We start from the raw sequence: 19,913 nt of genomic DNA on the forward strand, positions 1-19,913 counted from the left end.
AGTTTTACAAGTTTTTTTTAATATTGTCTATATAAATTTTTTTGTAGGTCAAGAAACTTGAAAATGTAATACAACGTTCCCGATGTTAGTTGATGATCGTGAAAATTTAAAAAAAAATTGAGTCCACAATAATTTATAAAAATCACGAAAATTGTCAAATTATTTCAAGTTAGTAATTCATAAAAAATTTTCTATTTACATTTAAGATTTGAAAACTTAATATATAGATTCTCCTTAAATTTTTCTATATTCAACCCAAAAAAAAAAGTTTCCCGGAAAGTCAGATTATTTTATACGAGCTTTTGAAACTAGACATAATTGTATATTAACCCTAAGTTAACAAATTATCGTACAACAATTTTATTATTTTGTTGTTATTCAAAACTATAATAACGTAGGTAATTCGTCAAATGTTTATTTTATAATTTTCTATACATTTAAAAACATTTCCACTTGTTTTGAGTTATTTATAGACGTTTGACATTTTCATTTTTATATTCTAGCAATGTCAATAAAACTGTATTTATTGGGTCATATAGCTTGGAAATTTAATACAAGGTTACTTATAAGTTGTTATATTAGCAAATGATAAATATTAAATATCCATAGGCACGATGTTTTTTTATATCACGCTCACATATATATTTATTCAAAATTTAATAAATATTTAAAAAAAATTGATATATTGGATAAATGTTTAATTTCCATTGGTCATAAGTTTTTAAATATTAATTAATTTATAATAAACATTGTTTGAACTCTTTTGCATTTCACAATTAATACTTAAAACAAACATTAAATAAATATTTTGTATCAACATTTATTTTTTAAATTAACAAATAAAAATTTAATTAGTATTTAATTTCTATTGTTTATGGATTTTAAAATATTTAAAAATACACAATAAATATTGTTTGAACCCTTTTACAATTAACAATTAGTGTTGGAATTATGTATTAAATAAATATCAGATACCAAGATTCTATAAATATTTAATTTTCATTAGTAAAAATATTAAAATAGACTACGAAAAGGATTTATGTAAAAAGGTTATGAATCGCAAAATAATTAAAATAATAAAACTATAATATAAAATATATTAGGTATAACAAAGTAAAAATATTACAATTTTTTTTTTTTTAAATTAAAAATCATATTAAATAATAAATTAGTATCAAATAGGTATATTATTAATAAGTACATATAATATGTTTAACCTGATAATAAATTGTATATATATAAAAAAATTATAAAAACAAATTAGTCCTTTATATAAAATATATTATAATAAAATAAAAATATTACAATTTAAAAAATAAAAATTAAACTGTTGAACATAATATTATATTTTTAGGCAGGAACATAACGCCAAGCTGATAATAAATTGTATGTATTTAAAAATATTAGTTCTTTATATAAAATATATTATAATAAAGTAAAAATATTACAGTTTTTTTCAGAAAAAATTATAAAATAAAATAATAAACTGTTGTATAAAATATAATATTAAGTTAGGTTCATTACCTGATAATAAAATGTATATAAAAAAAAACTAGTGCTCTATATAAACTATATTATAATAGATTAATATTAAATTTTTTTTTTCTAAGAAAAAATAAAATAAAATAATAAACTGTTGTGTAAAATATAATATCAGGGTATACTCTGTTCCATCTAAAATTGAACCACTCGGCTGACTAAAACACGTTTTTTCCGTGCAACCCCACCACCATCCGGACATTAGTGAGAGCGTTAGCACAGGTGCCCGACAAACGACGATGGCCAGCAATAACTGTCTACCAATCGCAGAACGCATAGCCATTGCTAATAAATGTTTAAAATTGAGGTGCAGTAAAGGTGCAGTAAAGTGTTCAAGTAACGTTGGTATCTAATTTTTTGCCATTCAAATTTTCATTCAATAAATGTTATAAATTCTTGATAGCGGTTGATTACTTGCTCCAAAGATTTCTCATGTTTCCTAACCATTTTTTTTTTAAATTTCATGTAATTTTCAAAAGGAAATCATGAGCACTTCTCTAGAGAACCAAATTATCAATAATCATCAAATATATGTATCAGTCCATGGATATTTTGTGATACAAATTGTTCCCCACAGAGCTCCTCAAATTTTTCAACAAAATGTAATAATAATTTTTCACTGGCATTAACCATTTTTTCAGGAATTTTAGGAGAGATAAAATAATTCTAAAAACTACATAGAGGTAAATTAAAAGAATAGAATATTAATAGAATTCCTTTTAAGACTATTGGCCCAGTATATAGCAAAAATGATCTAAACTTTGTTGCTTTCCATCTTAGTACTTCATTTAATCTCATAGGCTTTTTAGAAAAATTGCAATTATAGTTGGTTTAATAGATAAAAGGCGATAAGTAATTATATTTAATAATATAATTAATTATATTTAGCGCGAAACCGGTTCACTCTTAAATGGAACAGAGTACCATACCCTACAGATTATAAAAAAAATTAGTCCGTTATAGAAAATATATTATAATAAAGTAAAAATATTAAATTAAAAAAAAAAAAAATAATCAACTGTTGTACTTAAAAAATATATTACCAAGATACATAACTAGCTAATAATAAATTATGTATATATAAAAAAAAATTAGTCCTTCATTAACTTAGCATCTAGTCGTTGAAAATCAAATGTTGCTTGTGCAAAAATATATTTAATAATTTGTTCGATTTCATTTTGTGATACACATTTGAATTTTTTATGTTGTTTTAGAGTATCTAAAATAAAAGTAAGTAATGAATAGATTTTTTACGTATAAATATAATTAGAAAATACATTGAAGATTGGAATGGATAAGTAATTAGTTATCAATTTATCATTAAGAAGATTGATTATGGTTTTAATGGAAAAAAATACAAGGTGTAAAACATTGGTAACAATATAATATAACATTAAAAAGTTGGTTGATATTTACTTTAAACCATCTTACCAAAAATTACAGAGCATATTGCCAATGTTGAAAAATTTTTTTTTCCTGTTTTGCCAGTAAACAAATAGTCTTTTAGTAGTTCATCATTGAACAGTTTGTACAAAAATCTATTAACCATAGCTTTTACATGTTTTCTGCCAATGTATTCTGTCAACATATTAAGTAAATTATACATTATTAGTTTACAACAACTTTAAATATTATTACCAAATTAGATCGGAATATATTATCTCCGGAAATGTTATCTTCAAATATAATAAGATCTACTTCATTATTCAATGGTATAGCACAATCAGCCATATCATTCAACAAGCTAAATGGCTTACTGCTATTATCATTATGAACATTACTATCTGATCGTGTTTCTAAAATTTCTAGTCTTTGGCCCAATTCAATTTCATCTTCACATCTTAGTTCATGTTTAATAAATGTTAGTGTATGAAGAACTTCTTTTTGAACGTTGTTACTTACCAATGTACCTAACTAAAAAAATATCATCAATGAATTAAAATATAAAAATTTATTATAAAACATTTATAGACCATTACAAATATTATTTAAAGGTAAATAAAATTATAGCAATTAATATGTTGTTACTTTTAAGTAAAGGTACACAATATATGCCATTAACTTTTGAAATATTCAGTTATAAAAAAAAAAAAATGTAAGTATTGAATAATGTTATAATAGCAAAGCTGCAAGTATTCGAGTATAAGTTTTAAAACTTCATAGTATAGAGTATTTTAAACAGGTACTTTAAGACAAAATTTCTCGTAAATCTATTATTTTCTGTGGAAATTAGAATAAAATAAAAATTATTACCATTTTCTGAAAAAAAAATCAAAAATTTCAATATATTTTCTTTATGATTGCTTTTACGATAATATACTTACAAATCTTCAAAGATGAAATAAAATAAAAATTGTTTAAAACTAATGTACTTACACTAGTTTTACAACTAGTATATTTCATCTTTGTTACAGTAAATTATATATTATTGTTATTTAAATGAATCATCAAGTTTTAAAATTATGTTTTTTAAAAAGAAATTTTTAAATATAATTTACCTATTTGAATTTCTGTTGGTTTTGACAGTGAGTTTGGTATAGTAGTAAGTACAGTTGTGTTCGACAAAGATTTTGTTGTAGAAATCAAAGTGTTTTTTGGTGTAACTATTCTAGTTTTGAACCTTAGTCAAAGTTTTCTTAGTTAAAACTATATTTTTACTGTCATTAGTATCATAACAAATATTTATAACTTTAAAAATGCTTAGTTTTTTATTATCTTTGAAGCCTATGTAACAATCACTCTCTGATTTAATATTTATTTTAAAATCATTTTAATAAATGTTTAAAATTGAGGTGCAGTAAAGTGTTCAAGTAACGTTGGTATCTATTTTTTTGCCATTTAAATTTTCATTCAATTTGAATTCACTCAATGTTATAAATTCTTGATAGCGGTTGATTACTTGCTCCAAAGATTTCTCATGTTTCCTAACCATTTTTTTTTTAAATTTCATTGTTTATGCTTTAATTAAAAGAACCACTGACAAAAAATAATTAACAAAATAAAAATTGTATAGAATATATCTATATTAGGGTGGCCCTTATATAGTTATGGGGGTAAGGAAAGTTAAATATTTTAGATTTCTCACCTACTTAATTTTTTCATTACCATACGAAAGGTATGTGGGTTAAATTTGGTGATGATTAATAACCCCCTTCAGGTGCCGCAAGAGGGTTGAATATTGATAAATAGGGTAGTTTTAGGGTTATTTTGATTTAATTCATTATATATCGCAGTAGAGGTGCAGTAAAGTGTTCAATTAACGTTGGTATTTATTTTTTTGCCATTTAAATTTTCATTCAATTTGGATTCACTAAATGTCATAAATTCTTGATAGCGGTTGATTACTTGCTCCAAAGATTTCTCATGTTTCCTAACCATTTTTTTTTTAAATTTCATGTAATTTTCAAAAGGAAATCATGAGCACTTCTCTAGAGGACCATATTATCAATAACCATCAAATATATGTATCAGTCCATGGATATTTTGTGATACAAATTGTTTCCCACAGAGCTCCTCAAATTTTTCAACAAAATGTAATAATAATTTTTCACTGGCATTAACCATTTTTTCAGGAATTTTAGGAGAGATAAAATAATTCTAAAAACTACATGGAGGTAAATTCCTTTTAAGACTATTGGCCCAGTATATAGCAAAAATGATCTAAACTCTGTTGCTTTCCATCTTAGTACTTCATTTAATCTCCTAGGCTTTTTAGAAAAATCGCAAGTTATGGTTGGTTTAATAGATAAAAGGCGATTAGTAATTATATTTACATTATATTTACGCTTTGAATGCGGACAAATACTGAAGCTCTTTTAAATATACCCAATAGGGTGGTCCTCCGGTATAGATGAAGTAAAAAAAAATTGCAAAATGTTCGGGTTACCGCCCTCAAATCGGTTCAGTTACTTAAAAAAAGCATGAGAAAAATTTTTTAAACAAAATGTTCAACTTTAACCCGTGCCGCAAAAGCTCTAAAGTTTTAATAACAAAAAAATATTAGAAATCGTCAGTTTTTGAATATAATTAATCATAACTCTTAAAAGAATACTTTTACAAAAAAATTATAAAGACTAATTGTACATCACTATTGTTTTATACTTATACATTTTTTTTAAATATATTATTATTAAAAAAATTTGAGTTTAAATGTTAAAAATAAAAATTTTTAACTATTTGTTGCGTTGCAATAAATAAAATGTTTTTTATATCGTATAATGTGATTTAAATTAACATAAAATTAATATATATTGTATAATATCGTTTGTATGTGATGTATGTGATATTTAATCTATGACACAAGAGATTAGTATAGAATCGTTAGGTGGGTAATGTACTTAGACCCATACCCGTATTTTGCGATTTTTACGTGAAGATTATTTCCATGATTTATTGAAACATTTATTATTCGTACAACAAAAAATCTGTAAATGGCCGTGAACAACTTCTAGGTGTCCCGCCGCTAAATAGTGGAACTGGACGTGAACAAGCCAATGCAGTATACCAAACGCTTGTAGATTGGTGTTTAGATGAAAATGTACAAGCACTTTGTTCCGATACTACAGCATCAAATACAGGTCGCTTAAATGGAGTTTGTGTTTTGCTTGAACAACTGTTAGAACGCGAAATAGTATATTTACCATGCCGCCATCATATATATGAAATTATATTGAAAAGTGTGTTCGATTTAAAATTTGGGGCAACATCGGGCCCAGACATGGCAATTTTTAAAAGGTTCCAACAAGCCTGAGGAACAATTAACCCTAACAATTTTAATTCTGGCATACAAAATAGTAATGTAATGGATTCTGTAAATGACGTATGTGACGAAATTATTAAATTTTCTAAAGATCGGCTATTAGAAAAGCAGCCAAGAGATGATTATCGAGAGTTACTAGAATTAACAGTAATTTTTTTGGGTGGAAAACTTTCAAATGACAATAGCTTTAAAATACCAGGTGCCATCCATCATGCTCGGTGGATGGCCAAAGCTATTTATAGCTTAAAAATATATTTATTTCGTGAACAGTTTAAATTAACACCCAAAGAAGAAAGTGCCTTAAGAAGTATTTGCATTTTTATTGTACGGTTATTCATAAAAGTATGGTTTAATTCACCATCTTCAATCCAAGCCCCTTTACAAGACTTGACTTTTATGAAAGATCTTTTACATTATGTCTCTATAGATAAAGATATATCTCAGAATGCAGTTAAAAAGTTTTGTGGTCACTTATGGTATTTATCGGCGGAATTATGCGCATTTGCTTTTTTCGATGAGGCTGTGCCACTGGAGACTAAAAGAAAAATCTCTGCTCTAAACAACGACGAATGTTCATCAGAAATAAATTCAAATGCACAATGTTTAATTATATCTGCAAAAAATACAAACGAGTTATTAGAAAAGGAAATTGATGATTTTATATGTGTCAATACTAAAAAACTATTTAAATGATTTGCAATCAATACCACTTTTTTGAACGAAGACCCATTAATGTGGGCAAATAATGAAGATTACAATAAAGCTCTGTCAATTTTAAAAAATATTCCCGTTATAAATGATGTTGCAGAAAGAGGAGTAAAACTTATAGAAGATTATAACAACAAAATAACCAAAGATGAATCTCAAAAACAATATCTATTACAAGTTGTTAGTGATTATTGCAAAAAATATCCTGACCACAGAAAAGAAACACTTACGCAAGTTATACAGTAATAAGTAATTAGTTACAGTAATTAGTTGTATCATTTAAATTTAAAATATGTTAAAGATATTAGTAAGTCACTATGTTATTTATTTATTGTAAATTGTTTTCATGATTATTTGTATGTTATGCTGTGAAAATATCTCAATTTTCATGATTTTTTTTTTTTTTTTACTTTCTGATTAAAATATTTGAAAAAATAAAATATTTGGAATCTAATCTATATGAAACAAATTTTAGTAAATTTAGTTTTGTATCATTGTATCTTAACCGATTTTTTATAACATTTTTATTTCCAAAGTTATGTTTAAGAATATCAAAAAAAATATAAATATTGAAAATGTTCTATTTTTGTAACTTTGGAGCTTTTGCGGCAGGTGTTAAAATTAAAGAATTTGCATGAAACTTTTTTTGTATGGTTTTTTTAGGTAATTGAACCTTTTTAGGGGGGGTAATCTCAAAAAAATCAAAAATGAAAAATAAGGACCACCCTAATACCCAACCATAGTAAAATTACTTTTTTTACTAAACCTAGACATTCTAAATGCATGTAATCAATACTGAAATCATCTACTATATTTAAATATAGAATTTGAGTTAAATTTGAAACTGTATTCAAAATATGATACTCATCATCAGTATGGTTTATAAAATCTAAATGTGTTCGTTTGGGGAAATTTGTTCCTAAAAAACTCATTCTGTTATTTACACGAACACCGTTAATAGTGCATCTTGGACAAGAATAGTATCCAACATGACCTTTAGTACATAAAATGAAGCTTTTAGCTTGTGTATCACAGCAAAATGTTTCAACTTTTACAATTCTTTTTCCAAAATCAGTATCCATACCATAATCAGCTAAATATTTAAGTTCATCAACCAAATCTTATAAAAATGAATTACTTTTGATGGCTTTTCTTTCCTCCAATAGAGACCAATCAAAAACACATCTGGTTTATTTGAGTGGTCTCGAGCATAACTAAGAATAGGCCAGAGCTGCTGGAAGAGTTTTTTGTAAGTGGTAGTCCATCAATACCAATAACCAATTTAATTATGTTTTCATTTACATAATATGAAAAATTACAGTGGGATTTTAAACCACTGCTTACCAAAATGGTAATAAAATCCTGGATTTTTAATTTTATTTTGCCTATTAGATATATTTGTTTTTAACACAGTTCTAGCATCTACTGAAAAATGATTAAAACAGCCATGAGTCTGAAAGATCTTTAATAATACTGAGAATGCAGATAAAGTAATATTATTTTCAATTGTCCAATGGGCTAATAATTCAAGAATGGAATTATCATTATCAAAAATATTATTTCCATTTGACATACATTCATAGTCAGAATCTGAGCTACAATATTTAAATTCTAGTTCGTTTACACTATTTTCATCAAAATCAATAATTAAAAATGTGCCCCCTGATGTATTATTCACTTTTACACTACTGATGAATGATGGTAAATTTTGACTTTCGGGGTAAGCAAATTGGTAACATTAATCTGGGGTGTACTAGATTCTGATAAAAACTGTTTTTGGTTTTCAATAACGAAATCAACTGTTTCCACCTCTTCCAAATATCTTCTGCACTTGGTAGGTTTACTAACTGGGAATGGAGGCATATTGTAAATGAAACAAATAATAAACTTTAAAATGCTATACTTATAGAGTTACTACTCAAATTAATAATCAGCATCTAATGAAAACTGAGAAAACTTTACTGCCACTTAATTACAAGCTTTTAAATAAGACATTTAAAAATGATAGATAACCACAATTGACAATTTACTATAATAGATAAGTAGTTGGAGGAGATCTTAATACTATAATTACCAGAGGGACTATAAATGTCCTCAATAGCAGTAATTACAAAAATGTGGGTATAATTAAATATTACTAATTGTTAACAATATACCTACTTAATAAGTTCTAACTATAAAAAAAACTTTAAAAGTGATAATAATAATTTATTATAATAAATCAAATTATGCTTGCAGGTAACATATAATAAAACAAAAAAATATTTTTATTGAATTGGTAAACCAATATATAGGTACCTACCTATATAAACGTTCAAATAAATTATTATACATACCAAATTACCAAAATTGTAAATAATTATTTGAAATCGACTACACTAGTTATGTGTGCCTGCGTGCGTGTGTTGGCATGTAGGTAATACCTATGTGTATATACTTAGTAGAATAACTGCAATTATGTTGGCGGGTAATAGTTGAAATAATAGCAGTAGGTACCACGATTTTTGTAGAATAGAAATCGGATTCCACATTAATATGTACGCACTTATTAGTCACACTTTAAAATATGGGTAAGAAAAAAAACAATTTTGATATTCAATATCACCATTAACATTAGAACAAAATCATAGTTTTGTATATTAATGTGCGATGTAAACATCCCATAGATAATATAAGCAATAAGCACCATACATCTATGAGCATACCATACACTGCTAGAGACCCATGGGAAATTGATTGCTCTCATTGGCTGTAGTACGTTTGTGATAACATTATAAAATTATCAATATTCAATGTTTACAAATTATATTTTTTTAATAAATTGTTAAATTAATTAGTTTTATTAATTTATTTGGGACTTAAAAACTAAGATACCGATGAAATAAACAGTTAATTTTTAATTGGTAAATACAATATAAAATACTTACGAACACATAATTCGTTACACATTTGGACACTTGAACAAAACACAAATGTCGAGGTTACTTATTTAATTATTTGTAATTACTTTTTCATAGGTACTCCAATATGAAAGAAAAAATGCTTACAAAAAACATTGACTGATGAAGATTAAAAGAGGATTCAGATACACAAATCAAGTCAAATCATAAGTTCTTAAAGCCAAATTTCAATTTACGTGTAAAGGTACATACAGTCAGTTTTAATATTAAAATAATGTAAAAAAACAATAATAAGTTATAAGTTCTTCAAGTTAAAATTCAAGTTGAGTTTAGTGGTATGGTATGGTATGTTTATATGGTCCCCGGAGACCGTGGTCAAGGCCACAATCATGGGGTTTTGCCAATACACATAGTACTACAAATTCGCCAGACCAAACTGTTTTCGTTTTATCTAACCATCATAACGAGGGGGTCGAGTAATACCAATCAAAATTTGTCCCTATCTTATTTTAATATTTCCCCTCAATAGGCATCACATTTATAAAGAACCGTTCTTTATAATCGTGATAGGCATTCCTTTATCACATATTACATGGTATCACTTATAAATTATAATTAATTCAAATTTACATATTATATTTTAGTATAATAATTTCTAACATTAACATTTTGAGGTACGCAAGTAGTAGTAATTAACTTAATACACTAATAAATTGGTCTCTAGTTTATGTACATAATAGAAAGGCCGTATTCAAAACTATATATTCATTATCTATTTTGTTAAATAACTCTCTTTTTCTATGTTTATACTTTATATGGATGAAGAAATAAGTATTAATGATTAATAATTTATTTTAGTATTGACAAGTTGGAAAATGTGGAAGAAAGTATGGTGAAAACTCAAGAAGAACTTGTTAAAAAGTTGCAAGATGCTAATAATATCTAACTACAGAAACTCAATGTTTTAAAAAAAATTTTAACATGAATTAGTGAGATAGTTTGTTACATAAATCAATTACTTAACAAATTAACAACAAACAAAATTTGTTTCTCTGCAATATGAAAAAGAAACATTTCATTGCAATCTGTTAAACATTTTAATCTTTTTATTTGTTAGTAGCCATTATAATTATACCTATTTACAATTTTAACATTATATTACATACTTAAGAGGATGTCAGCTTACTATTTGTTTTCTCTCTTTGACCCACGGACAACATAGACAAAACGCATTTGCACAGAATTGTTTTTTCTATGTTTTCAAGTAATCTTAGAGTAAATCACCCATTACAAAAAAGATAGAGAATAATATTTTTGAGGGAATGTCATATCGATTTTATATTTTATTGTTATTTGACTTTGTATTTGAGTTTCAAAATAAACAAAAAAATGTTTTAAATTAAAATGATGTTTCATTTGTTTTGAAACAATATTTATAGAAATCAATATGACATTCCCTCAAGAATATTATTCTCTATCTTTTTTGTGATGGGTGATTTTACTCTAAGATTACTTAAAAACGTAGAAAAAACGATTCTGCGTAAATGCGTTTTATCTATGTTGCGTGTGGGCCAGAGAGAGAAAACCAATAGTGCGCTGACATCCTCTTAATTAAATTTACAGAAATCCACACTCAGCCATTTTTTATAGTTGGCCAACAGCTGAATCGTCTATGAGTCATGTAAGAAGGCAAACCGTCCTGCCATTGCCATCAACGCTGCATGAATATTAGTACGATAGTAAGTATTATAAGTACAATAAAGAAAATACAGTTAAAATAGCAAACTTTTTTAATCATAATTGGACTACTATTGCCTACAGTTTACAGGTATCAGTGTTATAATTCTCAGTTTTACCAAGAGTGGGTTGTTGACAATGCTGACATTACAATATTATGTATGCATATCAGGAGTTGATTAGTGCTGTGGTTCATCAAGGAGTCACAGAACTACTTGCAGATGAACGTTTAAGGTAGTTCTATAACCTTCATTTAATTTTGCGAAACTATGTAAGGTAAATATATAATTACTTTTAAGTATTCAGTTTAAAAAATATATTACAATTTAATGTATTTTTTAGTCCATACCTATATGCATTATGCTTATGGAAGCAAAAATTAAGGCTTCCTATAGGAAAGTTATGGATTGGTTCAAAATTAAATTTCCTGAATTTAAGCCTTTGATCATTATGATCGATTTTTTGAATTAGCCCTCTGTAATGGTTTTCTTGATGTATATCCTGAAGCTCAGATTATTGCATGTTCCACTTTGTACAGGTATGCTATTTAAAATCCATTAAATATTAATTTATATCTTACTAAATTATATTTTCAGTTTCAAACTTTTAACATTTAGATTTTACAGAAAAACATTTTAAAAAATGGGTTATTCAGGATACATTTAGCAAATACGAGAGGCAAAAATGTATTTAAAAATGTGTACAGTGTTGGCTCTATTGCCTGCTTATCAAATTGAGCAAGGATTTCACGAAGTGAAAAATTATGCCCAAACTAATGAAGCTTAATTACCAAGTAATTTAATTCACTTAAATTTCTAGGTAAATTATTATGTTTGTAAAATCATAGATATAATATTCTAAATACTGTTTTATGCATTTAGTTTTTAGCTTATAAGAAAAGATCCAGAGTGTTTTTCTGTGTACGGTCAACTACATTGCTCAAACAACAATGTAAAACTTTCACTTTCACAATCTTTTACTCAACACTGAAATAAACTTTCCATGGGATGCACCCAAATTTGTGGACAATGTTGAGTGAGTTATTTCAATCTAAAAAATTGTTTAGATAATATTTAAGTATGATCTTAATTTAAAATTTCATAAAAAACAAATAAAAGGTTTTTGACTAAACAATTTAGTCATTGACCAATCAGTTCAATCCATCATAAGGAATGATCCACATATCCTTATTAAAACCTTTAAAATATTAAATACTATTTAAAATAAAAAACAATTTTTGTATTTAATTTTGTAAGTTGCTGTATCAAACCATAAACCTGAAATACCTACATATCTGTTTAAATCTTAAAGAGTATGTGGAATGTAGAAAAAAAAAGTTTTAAACACTTAGCTTTTTGATTCTAACCTTTGATAGTCAAAATGATAGTAATTTAATTCACTTACATTTCAAGGTAAATTATAATGTTTGTAAAATCATAGGTATAATATTCTTAACACTATTTTTGGCTTATAAGAAAAGATCCAGAGATTTTTGCTGTGCACGGTCAACTACGTTGTACAAACAACAATGTAGAAATCTTTCACTGAACACTGAAATAAACTCTTCAGGTGATGCACCCAAATTTGTGGACAATTTTGAGTGAGTTATTTCAATCTAATAAATTGTTTAGATAATATTGATAATATTTGATCTTAATTTAAAATTTCATAAAAAACTTCTACTTTCAAAATTAAAATTTTTTTTACCAACCAATCGTATAATATTATATTTTTAAGTAAAAAAATTACTTGAGAAGTTAGTGAATAGATATATTAAAATAAAGTTTTTAATAGTTTGGGTGCCATTTTGGATACATAAATTGAACGAATGTTTGCGTTTGAACGTATTTTTTTTTAAATGCAATGTGTGGGTAATTTAGCATAATTTGCGTTAGGGTAATTGATTTTAAAACATTATAATGTGTTTGGGCAATATTTTTAATATCCTGGAATGCTGTATTTTATCAATCCATTTTGACAGATTTAGGTAGTCCATGAATTCCACGGGTATGATTAAAAGTGGATTGTTTTTTTTGTGTATATGAATAAAAATTTAAATGATTGAAAATCATGTTAAAATATTATTAAAATTAAAAAATATATAAGATAAATATAAGTGTATGTAATTAAAAATTAAAATGATGCGCCATATTTAGATTGATATAAAATTTCCTATAGATTTTGTATATTATTTTTATATTAATCTTTACATGCTTACAATTGTACCTTTTATATTGTATCATACTCGCTCTAACACATTACTTTTATAATATGGAAAAAAAGGTTATTCGCCCAAAGTTAACTTATCCGTTTTGCCTTGGTTGCCTTCAAACATATCTCAGAACTTATAAGATGATGTTAAATTATAAAAAAAAAGCTATTGACGATTTTCTTACCCACTATAAAATCTACTATTATTCTGGATTACGCGATTATTATTTGTCTGAACTACTGAACAAAGCAATATTTAGTAAGGATCAATAAGATGAAACAAATTTCATTTTTAGAATTACTGAAAGATCAACTTAAGTAATTAGTAATAACGTTAATACACCTAAAGATAATGCCATATTTATAATAATTATAAGAAGTAAGAACCATAATAAGTTGCCTAAACAATACTCCTTAGATAATTACGTCTGGAACTGTCTAAATAATAAAACTATTTTAATATACCTACATAATATTATAGTATTTATTTTTTTTTTAAATAAGTAAATAATAGCTTTGCTTTTAGTATTAATATCTTGATAGAAGAAGGTATTATATTTTATGATGACGGGAAATCTCTCATTTACAAGTATTAAACTAAAAAGTAAAACTGATATTTTCAAAACTCAATTATATTAATTATAATTTATAAAAAATAAACCAAGTATGAAATATTATGATTTTATTAGAAAGAAAAAATGTATTTAAGACTTCTTTACTTAAGATGCTTTACCGGAAATGGAAAAGTTAATGAAACGGGACCAAATTGAAGTTCACGACAGACAATTAGCTTGTGCTTGTTTCCAATAAGGGTCAAAATTATTTAAAAGCCATGACAAGAACATTTCTGCCTTATCCAACCACTATAGATCGGTGGAGCTATGGGTACCTGTTCATATATGTTGACTAGGACTGAACAGGGTATGAACGAAAAATTTGGGTGGACAAGGATTAGTATGTAGTTAAAACCAATTGCTGTTACCTCTATAGTTTTTAAATTACATCATATTTGGAAACACACTAACTTTTACAGCAAATTAACTGGCTTATATAAAAATTGATTTGAACTCAATTCCATGTTTATAACTTTTTATTATCATTTTTGTTCCTATTGTGGTTATAGCTGGCATAATATTTATATTGTACCTACATAATACAAAAACTATGAAATTTCATAACATGTATACATGTATAATGCATATATCATAGATGATGAATATCTATAATTATTATCATTGACTATAAACTTTTAACCAATGATATTATATACTGTCTTGTATGGACAGTATATAATATCATTGATGTTCTGTTAAAATTTGAATTTTAAATGCTCATTATAAAAAGTTGTGACTATGTATTTTTAATATTTTAATATTGAATATTGAACATTTATTTTATTAAACCATAGAAGGCTTGTTGATGAAACAAATTTCATTTTTAGAATTACTGAAAGATCAACTTAAGTAATAAGTAATAACGTTAATACACTCAAAGATAATGCCATATTGATAATAATTATAAGAATTAAGAACCATAATAAGTTGCCTAAACAATACTCCTTAGAAAATTACGTCCGGAACTGCCTAAATAATAAAACAATTTTAATATACCTACATAATATTATAGTATTTATTTTTTTTTTAAATAAGTAAATAATAGTTTTGCTAATTTAGTAGTACCATCTTGATAGAAGAAGGTACTACTAATGATGACGGGAAATCTCTCATTTACAAGTATTAAACTAAAAAGTAAAACTAATATTTTCAAAACTCATACAGAAAACACATGGCCATAAATAATTATTGATAAATAAATACATCTGAATAGTATATTAATTATAATTTATAAAAATAAACTAAGTATGAAATAGTATGTGTAATCATATATGTTGACTAGGACTGAACAGGGTATGAACGAAACATTTGGGTGGACAAGGATTAGTATGAAGTTAAGACCAATTGCTGTTATCAAATGATAAAAATTAGTTTTTTTTTACCTCTATAGTTTTTAAATTACATTATATTTGGAAACACACTAACTTTTACAGCAAATTAACTGGATTAATTAAAAATTGATTTGAACTCAACTCCATGTTTATAACTTTTTATTGATTTATTTTTGTTCCTATTGTGGTTATAGCTGGCATAATATTTATATTGTACCTACATAATACAAAAACTATGAAATTTCATAACATGTATACATGTATAATACATATATCATAGATGAATGCCTATAAATATTATCATTGATTATAAATTTATAATCAATGATATTATATACTGTCTATACATAAAGTACCTATTAGTAAATATTCAGTGTTTGCAAACACATAATGTAAATCTGTCTCTAACATAGTAGTGCAACTAAATGACAATTATAAATTTTGAACAGAGAGATCAATGTATTGATTTTATAATAATGTGTGTTTTTTTTTTTAAAAGTAAGTCAAATTAAATTTTTATCAGCGTATGAAGTTCATATTTTTAAAAGATTGGACATTCACTCGATTTTTAATGTAACTATTTTCATATTGATGATATTCAAAAACGAAAATTCGTAAACACTTGAAATTTATATCATACGTTTATTTTATCAATTCCTATACTTGATAACATTTGAAAATATTTAGATTCGTTTTGAACTGTTTACGGACATTTTCTACTTTTTATTCTATATATGTCATTAATATTTTATGTGTTGGGTCAAAAAGCTTGAAAATTTAATATAAGTATCCTGATATATTGTTACTTTGGAAGTTGAAAAATATTATAAATACATAATTTTCCAATATTCCAGTACGTACATACATACCTATTACATATATGATTAAGTACCTACTATATGTTAGATAAAGTTATTTCATATTTCAATAGTTAATTTTATTATTTATTTACATTTTTTACATATTATTTTAAGTTAATTACTATACATATTACATAAATATTAAATAAATACATATTTTTGACATAAAATTATCCATGTTAAAATGAAAATTTAACTTCCAGGTAGGTAATAACCAACATATTCCCATAAAGTAGTAGTTTACCTATTTCTAAAAATGTAGTGATACCCTTATTATGTTGTAACTATATTGTAGTTTGTAATGGCCGTAAACATCCAACTGAGTTATTGTATAATTATATGAATGTAAAAATAATTTAAACATTCTATAAAGTTTCTCAAAAGTCAAGTCTATTTTTCTCATATGTTTCTTATATTTCAGCAAACTTACTTATTGATATAAATTCTAACTGACGACCTAAGGGCTAAGTGTAATAAGTAATATGCAATGACACAATTAATTTTTTCATATCCTAGTATTGGTTCAAATTACAATTTAATATTATGATAATAATATTATATAGGTAGGTATGCATTATTCGTGAAATTTTGCTCTTGCATAATGGGCAAAAAAATGTAAAATAAAAAACATTATTTTATAAACGTAAGTACCCTTTTTGGTATTTATTGTATGTAAATAGATTTATCTTAACCAATATATTTGTACATTTGAAACAATAATTGTATACACAACATGCCTTCAATTTCTTCGTGCCAATTTAATTCCATTGTTAAATACCTATCGGTACTGTTCGAACACTGAATAAGAAATTCATTAATCGTTTTTGCCAGTGTACTCAATAATGCTGTTAAACTTTTGATGTATCGTAAATTAAAAATATATTTCAATTTCCCATTCGTTGTCGTGGGCAATCCTGCAGATAACTGATCCACGACAACATGCATTAATGTTATTATTACAAATTATATTTATATTTAAGCGGCTAACCGACTATTTATCTATTATAGTTATTATAGTTATTATAGTTATTATAGTTATTTTATTATATGTTACCTGCAAGCATAATTTGATTTATTATAATATATTATTATTATCACTTTTAAAGTTTTTTTTATAGTTAGAACTTATTAAGTAGGTATATTGTTAACAGTTTTAATCAGAATCAAGTACACCCCAGATTAATGTTACCAATTTGCTTACCCCGAAAATCAAAATTTACCATCATTCATCAGTAGTGTAAAAGTGAATAATACATCAGGGGGCACATTTTTAATTATTGATTTTGATGAAAATAGTGTAAACGAACTAGAATTTAAATATTGTAGCTCAGATTCTGACTATGAATGTATGTCAAATGGAAATAATATTTTTGATAATGATAATTCCATTCTTGAATTATTAGCCCATTGGACAATTGAAAATAATATTACTTTATCTGCATTCTCAGTATTATTAAAGATCTTTCAGACTCATGGCTGTTTTAATCATTTTTCAGTAGATGCTAGAACTGTGTTAAAAACAAATATATCTAATAGGCAAAATAAAATTAAAAATCCAGGATTTTATTACCATTTTGGTAAGCAATGGTTTAAAATCCCACTGTAATTTTTCATATTATGTAAGTGAAAACATAATTAAATTGGTTATTGGTATTGATGGACTACCACTTACAAAAAACTCTTCCAGCAGCTCTTGCCTATTCTTAGTTATGCTCGAGACTTGCTGTGATACACCAGCTAAAAGCTTCATTTTATGTACTAAAGGTCATGTTGGATACTATTCTTGTCCAAGATGCACTATTAACGGTGTTCGTGTAAATAACAGAATGAGTTTTTTAGGAACGAATTTCCCCAAACGAACACATTTAGATTTTATAAACCATACTGATGATGAGTATCATATTTTGAAAACAGTTTCAAATTTAACTCAAATTCTATATTTAAATATAGTAGATGATTTCAGTATTGATTACATGCATTTAGAATGTCTGGGTTTAGTAAAAAAAGTAATTTTACTATGGTTGGGTATATTTAAAAGAGCTTCAGTATTTGTCCGCATTCAAAGCGTAAATATAATGTAAATATAATTACTAATTGCCTTTTATCTATTAAACCAACCATAACTTGCGATTTTTCTAAAAAGCATTTAGAGATTGAATAAAGTATTAAGATGGAAAGCAACAGAGTTTAAATCATTTTTGCTATATACTGGGCGAATAGTCTTAAAAGGAATTTACCTCCATGTATTTTTAGAATTATTTTATCTCTCCTAAAATTCCTGAAAAAATGGTTAATGCCAGTGAAAAATTATTATTACATTTTGTTGAAAAATTTGAGGAGCTCTGTGGGGAACAATTTGTATCACAAAATATCCATGGACTGATACATATATTTGATGGTTATTGATAATTTGGTTCTCTAGAGAAGTGCTCATGATTTCCTTTTGAAAATTACATGAAATTTAAAAAAAAAATGGTTAGGAAACATGAGAAATCTTTGGAGCAAGTAATCAACCGCTATCAAGAATTTATAACATTGAGTGAATCCAAATTGAATGAAAATTTAAATGGCAAAAAAATAGATACCAACGTTAATTGAACACTTTACTGCACCTCTACTGCGATATATAATGAATTAAATCAAAATAACCCTAAAACTACCCTATTTATCAATATTCAACCCTCTTGCGGCACCTGAAGGGGGTTATTAATCATCACCAAATTTAACCCATATACCTTTCGTATGGTAATGAAAAAATTAAGTAGGTGAGAAATCTAAAATATTTAACTTTCCTTACCCCCATAACTATATAAGGGCCACCCTAATATAGATAAATTATATTCTATACAATTTTTATTTTGTTAATTATTTTTTACCAGTAGTTCTTTTAATTAAAGCATAAACATTTCTCTACAAATATTACAGAATATATTCAATATCAACTAAATTATTTCCTATTACTTAAGATTTAAAGTACCTGATTAAAATACTCTATACTATGAAGTTTTAAAACTTATACTCGAATACTTGCAGCTTTGCTATTATAACATTATTCAATACTTACATTTTTTTTTTTTTTATAACTGAATATTTCAAAAGTTAATGGCATATATTGTGTACCTTTACTTAAAAGTAACAACATATTTATTGCTATAATTTTATTTACTTTTAATAATATTTGTAATGGTCATAGTCTATTTTAATATTTTTACTAATGAAAATTAAATATTTATAGAATCTTGGTATCTGATATT

General features: G+C 25.6%; 2 long non-coding RNA genes across 2 annotated transcripts; one reads left to right on the top strand and one right to left on the bottom strand.

The window, feature by feature from the left end:
* Window positions 1-1,579: 1,579 nt before the first annotated feature.
* Window positions 1,580-9,598, bottom strand: LOC132937299 (uncharacterized). Its single transcript, XR_009663647.1, has 4 exons — window positions 9,343-9,598; window positions 3,178-3,453; window positions 2,971-3,117; window positions 1,580-2,758 (listed from the first exon to the last, which is right to left on the bottom strand). It is a non-coding gene; the product is annotated as an uncharacterized LOC132937299 (long non-coding RNA).
* Window positions 9,599-9,809: 211 nt separating this feature from the next.
* On the top strand, window positions 9,810-12,762 carry LOC132937420 (uncharacterized). Its single transcript, XR_009663671.1, has 8 exons — window positions 9,810-9,909; window positions 10,024-10,150; window positions 10,765-10,895; window positions 11,530-11,645; window positions 11,728-11,919; window positions 11,986-12,181; window positions 12,261-12,436; window positions 12,525-12,762. It is a non-coding gene; the product is annotated as an uncharacterized LOC132937420 (long non-coding RNA).
* Window positions 12,763-19,913: the final 7,151 nt, after the last annotated feature.

This window comes from Metopolophium dirhodum, chromosome 1 (assembly GCF_019925205.1).
Source record: "Metopolophium dirhodum isolate CAU chromosome 1, ASM1992520v1, whole genome shotgun sequence".
NCBI classification, from domain to species: domain Eukaryota; kingdom Metazoa; phylum Arthropoda; class Insecta; order Hemiptera; family Aphididae; genus Metopolophium; species Metopolophium dirhodum.